At 44.6% G+C, this 11,191-nt stretch overlaps 1 protein-coding gene across 1 annotated transcript in view; it reads left to right on the top strand.

Annotated features, from left to right (window-relative positions):
- Positions 1–3,213: 3,213 nt before the first annotated feature.
- The window catches only part of REV1 (REV1 DNA directed polymerase), a 56,924-nt gene continuing 48,946 nt past the window's right edge, over positions 3,214–11,191 (top strand). The window contains exon 1 of the mRNA XM_040056078.2: positions 3,214–3,404. The gene's annotated coding sequence lies outside the window, so the exon portion shown is untranslated. The remainder of the gene's footprint in view (positions 3,405–11,191) is intronic.

The following is an 11,191-nucleotide window of genomic DNA, read 5'->3' as shown; positions in this document are numbered from 1 at the left end:
CTCTGTTGGCCCTTGCGTTGGCGTGTAGATGATAGCCCAGCATCGCCCTGGGAAACACGTGAGACTAGAAAGAATACACAGAAATATCAGCATGGGGAGGGATCTTCCATCAGTGGCTCTATGTGCCCTTTCTGACAATATGAGACCCAGAGTTCTGTCACAACAAAAGCCTTCAGAGGCCATAGCAGCCACACTCATTGCTTGGTCACATCTCCTCTATTAGGCTGCAGGTAGCACGACCCTGAGCCTCTCGAATTTCACCTTTGTGAAATGCCTTTGTGCTGAAGTTATTGAAATTACATCACGCATACTTTTTGTAAGTTGCAGCAGATTTTGACTCAGAAAGTGAGATTTATAGGTAATGGCTTCTCAACAATAACACCTCATTGAGATGCCCCTGCTAAAACCTCCGTCCCAATGGACACCTAGTGCCTCTCTCCCCATCCTCAGATTTGATTCCAAACTCAATGAAGACAGCAAGAATGCTTTTACTGAAGTCAGCAGGCTTGAACCAGGCTTCACCCTGTAAATATTTATCAATGACTAAGCAATAAACCCAGTTCCCAATCTGGCTACTATAACCTAAGATGTTTCTCTGTTCAGGAGCTCGCTGGTGAAGATGAGTTAAAGTGTGAGGGGATTAAAAACAGAAGATAACTTTCTGCTATTATTTTTTGGCCCTTTTCCTAGCCTTCCCTATTTTTATCCTCTTTTTATAATTAATTCTGTTTTCTGTTTCTTTCTAAACTAATATTGGCCTATTTTAACTAACTGTATCTGTTCTTTGCTGAAAGTATAGAATGGCTATTTCAGGGTTTTTCACTGGTAACTTTTATCCCAGCTATATTTCATAAAACAAAATAGCTGTCCCCACATGCCTCTCTAAATAATTGTTGGTTCCTCTTATAATTTGCTTATATGTCAGTTTCTATTTAAAAATAAAATACAATCATTGACTAACCATTTTAAAGCTGTTCCTGCCAACTTAAATTAATCCCTATTCCACTTGTCTTTCTGCCTTTCTGCTCCACAACTGCCCCCTAGAGAAATAGCTCTGTAAGAAAAAAATAATGCACATATCCAGTCATGCAATACTTTTAACAGTTAGTTTACTCCAGACTGGCAAGGGCTGGGATTGGTAACTTCCTGGCAAAACTGGAAAATGCTGGCCCAGTGAAATGGATATATTCTAGATAACATATTTTCTAAACAGTATTTTTCAGAACTTTTTGGTTTTCAGGTAATATAATTGCTGATAAAAATTAGACTGAAAGCAGCCAGCCACGATGTTTCTAAAATTTGACTTAAAGCTGGTCAAAACTCTAGTTAGTGCTTCCCTCTGGCAGGAAACTCCCATGTTCTGAAGATGTGTTTCATTAAAATACTGAGCAAAAGTCAAATATTTGGGTGTTTCTCCTGAAGGTGCTGAGTTGTACAATAAATATTTCTCCAAGTGAAATGCAGCAGCCACTCTGGATGAAATAGCTGGTGCTCAGCTGAGACACACAGACCTGAACTCAAGTTTTCCTTATCCTACATGGATGTCTTGGGCAGTATGTAACTAGATATGGGTGAAAGGCTGGAGATTCATTAGGTTTTTTATGCTATCACACAAAATAGAGAAAAAAAAAATTTGAAATTGTAACATTTTTCACAGAACAGGACAACTGCGGCAATGCAGATGGAGAAAAGGTTCTACGTAGGCCCTTGTCTTAGTGACAGAAAACTACATCCCTGGAACTGAATCCATATGGGTCTGAGTCCATCTGACTGGTGTGGTTATAACCAAATTGGAGTTTTGCCTTATATCAATGGGGACTCCTAGCAGATCTGTTTATGTGGACACAGCTGTAGGACTGGGGCTATTTACTGTTTATATAACAAATTGCATGTAACATAATTAGAATAAGTCAATACTAATTTTTATGTAAATTACATAAAGGAGCACAATTAGTAAGATTGGTGTTTCCTAGTATTTCTGTCTTATTTCCCCTACATTCCCATACCACAAAATTACGCCTGCTTTCCTATACAGGAACCTCCACACACCCTATGTTCTCCCCCACAACTGGCCCTCTGTTCCTCTCAGTCTTCCCGTAGATAAACTTCAGAGTATCCCCGTGTACTGAAAGGAGGTTGTAGCCAGGTGCGGGTTCACTCTTCTCCTAGGTAACTACCAACAGGACAAGCTGTGCCAGGGTAGGTCCGGGTTGGATATCGGGGGAATTTCTTCATGGAAAGAGTTGTTAAATATTGGAACGGGCTGCCCACGGAGGTGGTGGAGTCACCATCCCTGGAGGTGTTGAAGAAATAAGTGGATGTGCCACATAGTGCTGTGGTTTAGTTGACAACTGGTTAAAGGTTGGACTTGACAATCTTGGAAAGTCTTTGACAACCTAAAGGATTCTGTGATTCTGTTAAAAATGCAGAATCACAAGGGAGGAGCCAGTGGGTGTTATTCCTGTATCCAGCACTCGAGAGGAAGAAACAGGCCTTTTTTCTGTGGAAGAAATCCCTTCTAGAGTGAGGGTGGTGGGGCCTGCACCTGGCTCAGCTCCAGTTCACCCACGAGGACTCAGTCTGGTCAGGGACAGGGCTGGGCGGTGAAACCGCTCCCGGATCCCCGGCCGGAATGTGGACCCAGCGGGGGCAAGCACGGCCACAGTCCCGCTCGGGCCTTCCCCCCTCGCTTCCTGGCTGCAGGGCGGTCCCCGGGCGCGGGGGCTCCGGGCTGTGCTGAGCACGGCACTCCCCCGTGCCGGCCTCCGCTCCGTCCCGGTACCGAATCCCCGCCCGTCCGCCCGTGCTTGCGGCGCGCCCTTCGGGCCGCCAGGGGGCGCCGCCGCCCCGCCAGCGCCGCCGCCGGCCCGCGCTCCTGGAGAGGCGCGCGAGCTCTCGCGCCGCGCCGCGCCGCGCCACGCCCCTCGCCGCCCCGCCCCTCACCGCCGTCACGTGCCCGCCGTGCGAGCGCCGCCGCCGGGCGCTTCTCTCCCTGCGGGCGTGCCACTAGGGGGCGCCGCGGCCCAGGGGCCCTGCCCGGGCCGGCGCGCGCCGTTTGTTGACCGCGCGGCGGCGGCGGGTTGGTGGCGCGAGACTCCCCCGTGACGCGCTCGCGGGAAGGGAAGGGGGTGGGGGGTGGAGGAGGGGCCGTGCCGGGGACACCGAGCGAGGTGCGGGGAGAGGGAGGGAGGGAGAGAGAGCGGCCGGCGCTGGGGAAGAGGAGGAGGAGGAGGAAGAAGGTGGGCAGGAGGCGGCGGTTGCGTGCGTCCTTCCGTGCTGGAGGGGCAGCCGCGATGTGAAGCCCCACGCACACACACACAACACGTACACTCACACGCACGGCCCGGCAGGGCAGGAGGCGGCGGCGGCGCCCCCGGGAATGTGTGTCTGGGACGCGGCGGAAGGTGAGCGGTGGCGGGGCTGGGGAGCGGACGCCTTCCCCCCAACGGCGCGGTCGGCCCCCATGGCGGGAGTGACGTGCGGGGGGTGGCTCGGGGACGGGGAGGAAGAAGGCAGGGAAGACGCGAGGGGTAGCGGGAGGCAGACGCGGGGCCCGCAGCCGCTGCCCTTCCTCACAGCCCCTCCCTGGGCCCGCGGCCTGGGCCTTCCCCGTTCTCTTCCCGGCGCGGGAACGGGGGGAAGGGAAAGGGGAACGGCGCGCGGCGTTATGTAACCGGCGCCCGGGGGCCTCGGCTGCCCGCGCGCGGGAGGACGGAGGGGGGACACGGGGACAGAGCCCGGTGCGCGCCCGCCAGGCGCCGCGAGTGCGCGCCAGGTGTGCGCGTGTCCGGGTCACCCGCCCCTCCCCGCACCTGTGCGTCTGTCTGTCTGTGTGTCTGTGTCTGTCACATGGGGCCTGCGCTGTAGACACAACACGGGTCCCCCAGGCAGAGCCGGGGCGAGCGAGCCTGTGCCACAGCTTTCTGCCAGCGCTGAGGGGTCACTGCAGGGAAATAGGTTGCGGGGGGAGGAGAGGGGAAGCCCAGGCGCGGCCGTGCCCTCTGGAACGCTCCCCGCGCAGTAGTAGCGTGTATCTTGTCTGCGGTTTCCCGTAGTGTTCGTCACAAGTTGTATTTGCTGAGCAATAGTGCTGGGTATAGACCCGTGTGCTGAAAGGAAGAGGGAGGACCCGTGCTTGATGAGTAAGCCCTTGCTTGCCAGCACTGAGGGACAGATGTGTTCACATCTTGATGCCTTCTCCGTCTGATTTTGATGCTTTTTTTGCTGTACAGTTACCATTGACTTGACCTGTGATGCTGAGCTTTTAAAGCCCCTGATGGGAAATACGCTGTAATGGCATATTAACCTTAAGAAGGAGGAGGAACATAGTATCACCAGCACATTTGTTAAAGTCTGTGTGTTGTCTGCTGTAATATTCCGTTATTTCTGATGCTTTAAAATTAACATCGTGGTCTTCAGAATGACAGGGCTGTGAATATTCTGCTTGTGTTAATAATTGTCTTAACGAAAAGATGAGTTGATGTATTTTATGCATCTTGATCTAAAATCTAGGTCCTACTTCAAATTTGACACCATAATCCAAAGAAGCAAAATTTAGGGGTAATTTTATTATCTGAATTCTTTATTCATTTAGATGCAATTGTTGCTCAAATAGAACTGATTTGAACAGTTACCTAATAACCATTAGTTCAAGAAGCTAAAATTTGTTTTCTGGAATAGTCCTGTTTTGCTAAGGTTTATGACATTTAACACAAATGAAATCCAAGATCAACCAGAAATCCAAATCTCTGACAAATTCCTTGCCATCTTGCCTCAGGCATGTAGTTATTACCCATTCTCACCATACTGGTCTTTCATTCAGTTCATTTCTTCAGCTGGATAATGTACCAAATCCCTGTTAGTAAATAATCCCAAGCTGTCACACTGGAGGTCACTGGTAGGACAGTGTTAGTAGAGGCACAGTGCAGACACCTACCTTTTGGCTCACTGGTGTTAAACTACTTGAAGAAAGATCTTTTTAAAAGCCAAGTGCTAACAGGAAAAATTCATTAGTATATTTCAAACCTCAGTTGTAAAGTGGTAGTACATCTTTTTCTGTGTACAATATGTGATTTTTCAGTACATTATTTAGTAATGGACCCTTCAAACCTAGGACCAGTCCATCTAGTGCATACGCTCTGGTACAGCCTGTTCTGTTGCAGTAATAGTGTGCCAATTTTCATTAGTTGTTTCTGATCCCTTGACCCACATGACTTCTTGACAGAATTTTCATGGCAAATTTTTCAATCTTTCTACCATCCCTTTTGTTTACTAGGGCGATTTAATAAAATGAAAAAAAAAAAAAGATAAATCTGGTTTTGAGCAGGTGGAAAAAAAATAATGTGATTACACAGACTTTTTTTTTAATAACCTGGGACAAGCAGGAAAAAAATAATTTGCTTGACCCTGCCATGTGCCTTCCCCATTTAATTTGTTAGCTATTGTTTATTTCATAGAGAATGTGGTTTTTTTAATTCAACATTTTTCTCTTTTAATTAAAGGGTATATTATTATCACTGAGATCTCTGTCAGCTCTTAGGAGGTTTGCCTGGTGTATGTATAACAAGGGAGCTAAATATCCAAATGTTTAAACCCTTCTTCAAGAATACAATGTAGATTATTTGGTAATAGTGCCATGTGTTTACCTAAGCATAGCAAAATGAGGAAAAAAAATGGAAACAAATAGGAATGAGAGTGGCTATGGAGTTGGAAAAAGTTGGAAGTTAGAGAGCAAATCTTAAGTGGATAAAAATCTCACGGGGAATTCCTAGACATGTGCCATTCAGTATACTTGTGGAAGTGTCTTTGTCTAACACATATTTGTAGTGTTCTGCCCCAAGAGCATCTTTTTGCTCTGTTGTGGAAACCAGACAGCATTTTAATTGGACACACAAATGTGTTTAGGGAAGAGGACCTGCCGTGTCTGTGATCTCCTCACTCTGTTATTTGACGTGGAATATCTGGTGCTCATAAGATAGAAGTCAGAATTAGGAAAGGCTTCTTTCTCAGTGTTCAGCAGAAGAGAAGTGAGTGTGCAGAACAACCCTGAATTCTGGGCTGTAATGATAACTTGCATTCCTGTTGCTTTATTTCAAAATCGACTGACTACTGCTGTTGTAGTTAAGGAATCCGTGACGGTGAAATTCTCTTAGGAGACACTTTTTGTTTGGTATACCCATTGCAAGGACTGTATATTCCATATTCCTTCCTTTAATGCCTGGGCAGACTGTGGTCCCTGAATTTCAGTGTTAGCTTTTGGGTGAAGCAACTCCTTTCCTATCTCAGTTTCAGGTTTCCCATTTGGATTTTACCTGTTTGGTTGTGCTGAAGCTGGTGACTTGAAATTCAGTTACTTGCAGAAGTAAAATTTAGTCATGCTGTGGTTAACTCTTCTGTTGGTTTTGCTTTCCATTCCCAGCTATCTGTAAATACCCAAGTCCCAGTGTAATGGAGTTCTTGGTTGTAACCTCCTTATTTGGTTTGCCACAGTTAATGCACATCACTTCAGTGTCTTGATTTATGAAAGTAAATAACTGGAAAAGAGAGGTGGTTTCTTTTAGGAAAAGACCCTGCTCAGGTACCATGCAGAGTCATTCTTGCAAATGCAGGTGGATTGGTTTGGATTCCAGAGCAAGAAAGCAGTGCGGAAGCTGCACAGAGCAGGGTCAAGAACTACTCCAAGGTTTTTCCGATTAACATAGCGACTGGCAGTCTTCTGGCAGGGTGAGGTATGTGGTGTACTTCGGCAGGATCCTGGCGACTGTTGACATATGTTTTGTCAGATTCTAGTTGTCAGTGAATATCCAAAGTAAAATAAAGTTCTGTCCTCCATGTTCATGGCTTCACCTCTTTGAGCTGACTCAGATCAGGTGTTTGTTCAGGGCATGATGAGTTAGCAGGTATCTTGAACAAATGGTTATACTACACTTAGCTAAGTTTGGAAACCTAGGAGCTGTTGCTTTTTAAAGGAAGTAATAGAATTCTATTAATTCTTACAAACAGGAAAGCCCCTGACCCCATGGCATGTAAGGTAAAAGATTAGTGCAGTTTCCCAAATAGTGTGAGTGTATTTTACCATTCTGTGAAATTGAATGCAACTCCCAGTTGAAGAACTAAAATAATGATCTATATTGAAAGGATACTGTTCCTGATTTCTGAATCTGCTTGTTGTTTTCAGGAAACATTAGAGCACTCAGCTCTAGTACTGCCCTTTGAGTCTCAATTCCTTGCTTTTCATGCTGTAATTGCATTATTTGGTAAGCAGTTCCAAGAATCCTCTTAATAAACCAATAGTGGGGGAGAAGTAAGGTTGTAATGACTTTTGGCTGTAATTTCGGGCTGATTTGAAGTTTTATGTGTTGCCCCTTCCTGTAACTTCTCTGTTGATTTTTAACCCAAGTTTTACAAGTGTAGCATTTGCTTGGGATAGGCCGTTTTTGCTCTGTAGCCATTTTGTATTGATATGTCTCCACCAAGCAGCAGTGTAACGTTGCTGGTTCTATGTCAGAGATGCTTAAAATACCAACTTAGAACCAGTACAGACCAAGAATACAATTCAGATTTGAGTTTAAATTAAAGGATCTTGAAGAATTAAACCATTTTTGTTTTGTCCCAAGATCTTAGAACTGTGTTTTTCCTGGAAAATATAGAAACACTATATTTTCTTATTTTTCTCTGCATGTAGGAGGAAACTTGATAATATGTTGGGTCAGATCAGAAGTTTGTTTTGTTAATAATAAGCAAACACACCGAAATACTTTCCCTTTGTGTTTTGAGCTTTTGTAGTTTGTTACCTTAAAAAAAAATAGAATGTTTTTATTCCATTCATCTATTCAAAAGATATGGACTTTTAGCATCCCTGGTATCCAGTGTCAGATAATCTTCAAATAAACTAGGCTATAAATGAAAAAAATATTTCCATTTCTTTTGATCTCTCCACTTACTAGTTTCATCTGATTCTTCCTAGTCTTATTGGTCTGAGTTGATGAAAAAAAGTAATACCCATGGACTAAAGATAGATGTAGAAAACTTGAGAAGAAACCTGAAACTTCAAGGCTAAGCACAGAAGCCTTGTGTTGTGAAGATTTTACTTCAAAAAAGATTTTGCAGCTTTGAGAGTTTCAAAGGCAATGTTGGAAAAGCATTTGGGAACTTGACTATGCAATGTCAGTTGAAAAAGTGATGCCATTCAAAAACTGCTATGAACAGAAGATCTGTCTATTTTAGTACTGACTCTGTAGTTACCAATGCTTTTGCTGGTAAAGTTGTTGAGTTAGTTTTGCTGCCCGTACATGAGTAGAGTCCTCCTTAGTATCTGACATCATCTGCCGTTTGCAAAGTGGATGCCTTCTCTCTCATTTTCCCTGAAAAGCCTGGCAGGATCAATACCTGCTCAGTGTTAACATTGGGTTGACTGCAAAGCACAACTGCCTTGGGCATGTCTCCTAAAAAAACCCCACTGTCATCATGGAATAGTCAAAGTTGCAAAGAGCCTTAAAGGTCATCTAGTTCCAGCTCCCCTGTCATGGGCAGGGACACCTTCCACTAGGTTGCTTAGAGTTCCATCCAGCCTGGTCTTGAAGGCTTTCAGGGATGGGGCATCCACAGCTTCTGTGGGCAACTTGTTCCAGTACTTGATCCACCCTCACAGGGGAGAATTTCATCCTAATATCTGACCTAAACCTGCTCTCAGTTTGAAGCAATTCCCTCTTATTCTGGCCCTACGTGCTCTTGTAAGTAGTCTCTCTCCCTTTTTCTTGTAGTCTCCCTTCACATACTGGAAGGTCACAGTTAGGTCACCCTGAAGCCTTCTCTTCTGCAGCCTGAATAATCCCAATTCTCTCAGCCTCTCCTCATAGCAGAGGTGTTCCATCCCTCTGATCATCGTGGTGCCTCTCATCCGGACTTGCTCCAACAGCTCAGTGTCCTTCCTGTGCTGGGGACGCCAGAGCTGGGTGCAGCCCTCCTGGTGGGGTCTCACCAGAGCAGAGCAGAGGGGCAGAATCCCCTCCCTGGCCCTGCTGGCCGCGCTGCTTTGGATGCAGCCCAGGACACGTTTGGCTTTCTGGGTTGTGAGTGTGCATTGCTGGGTCATGTCCAGCCTCTCACCCACCAGCACCCCCAGCTCCTTCAGGGCTGGTCTCAATCTCCTCAGTCCACATCCCGTATTGATTCTGGGATTGCCTCCACTCAGGTGCAGCACCTTGTGCTTGGTCTTGTTAAAGTGCAGGTGCCCCTCATTGCACTGGTTACAGCACTGGCCCAGAGCAGGGATTTGTTTCTGTGCCTTCACTGCTGCCAAAGTGGCCAGTCTGGGTAGTGAGCACTCATGTTGGTCAGCAACACAGATCAGTTTGTTGTGTGTGCACATTCATACAGATATCCATACACACGTGTATAGTCAAATACCTAAATACAATCAGAAAGATGTAGTCTCTTTTGAGGATTTCGCCCATCTCCTGGGCTGCAGTCTGGGGAAGCTGAAAGTAGTATATGTCAGGTTTTCACAAGCACAGTTCCTCTGAATTTGATGTTAATAAATTCAGGGCATCCACAGATTCCTTGCTTTGATCCTCTCATGAAAATTTTACAGTTATTTTTGAATAATTATACCTCCACTTACCCACATTTTCTGCCTTGTTAAGTTTTTCTTTAGCTTTACAAGGGTGTTTCAGTTGTGCCTGGAAAGTCTTAGAAAGTCCTAAATCATTCAGCAGCAGTACCTCTTCTCATTATTTGGGAGCGGGGATCATGGGTTTACTTATGCTACCTATTGACTTCTTGGGCTATGCCTTAGCATAGGCTGCTTGGGGAAGACAGGAGTTGTGGGAGTGAATTGTCATATTGAGTGCACAAACCAAAAACCTTCTAAACAAGTTCTGTTGATTTATTAGGTAGAAAACTAACACCCTGTCTTCATTTTCAAAGAAAAAATATACATGGTTTTTCCTTCTTAAATACTATATATAGCTAAACAGGGGGGATTGAAGGAAGACTACAGAGCTCTTAAACTCATCTTGTTTATTGTTTTGGATACTCAAGTCCAAGAGAGCATTTAGTTTTTTGTAATTTACAGTCCGTTCACTGTGTTGCTATTTAGTGTCCTGATTTCACAAACTGTGCTTCTTATTCTGATTCTACCTAATGGGTTTTATTCTGGATTCTAGGCACTTAGAAGCTGGCATAAAGATTATGAATATGCCAAGTCCTCTTGGGGTTGAAGCCCCAGAAGAATTTAAGCACAGAAAAGAAATTATGAAGCTAGTTGATGAAGTTTGCTGAAAGTTATCATTGTTTTGTGGCACTAAGAGCCCTTGTGTGATAGATGTGATATTTGAACTAAAAAGTAAATTGAGCTGAATGGTTACATGTAGCAATGAACATTTGTGAAGAAAAGCTACTTATCACTGAAGAACTCTGAAGGGGCTGGGTAGGTTATGACTTCTCCAAAAAATGCAGAAATACTGAAACTGATGACCAGTCTTCTATAAGCAGAAGAAAAAACCAAGTTAAACCACTATTTGTGGCAAGCTCTGAATGTAGCTGCTATTGAATGTTATTCCTAGAGGGGAATTGTTAGTTGGTTTCAAGTTAAATTTGTCTTGTTATTTTTCAAAGAATTAACCATCTCAAATGCCATGTATAAAAGCAGAAATTATATATTGCAAACATATTGTTCAAAGCTGATGTGGATTGTACAGTGATCCTGGTTTCTGGACATCATGCTCATGCTTCCTCAAGTTGTGACAATTAAAACAATCATCTGTTCCAAGCTCCCAAATTAGTTGTGAAAAGTTACAAAGACTTTCCTCTTGTACAACTCTTATAAAGAGTTATCTGCTGTACAGCTGCTTTCTGTGTTATTTAGCCAGCAAAAGAAATCTATATTTCTTAGTTTTTACTTGTGTATAAAGTTTTAGTCCATGATTGTAAGCTAAACTGATCTAAAATAAGGGCTATTTTGAGTTGCAAAAATAGTCATTTGGAAACTGGACTAGTTTAGCAAAGAGTTCTCTTTCGGGGGGACTGATTGAATTGGAAGTTCTCAGAGCATCATTTCTTTGTGGTCAAGTTCAAATGAAAGTATGCACAGAACATAGTTTTAGAATAGTTATCTGCTCATGAGGAGATTGATTCTGAAGGACTTGGGGGTTTTCCCATGTTTTGTGTGAGTTGTGTGGTATTTTGCCTT

This window comes from Hirundo rustica, chromosome 2, assembly GCF_015227805.2.
Source record: "Hirundo rustica isolate bHirRus1 chromosome 2, bHirRus1.pri.v3, whole genome shotgun sequence".
NCBI lineage: Eukaryota > Metazoa > Chordata > Aves > Passeriformes > Hirundinidae > Hirundo > Hirundo rustica.
The sequence above is the reverse complement of the archived record's forward strand: the minus strand, read 5'-3'. Positions and strand labels throughout refer to the sequence as shown.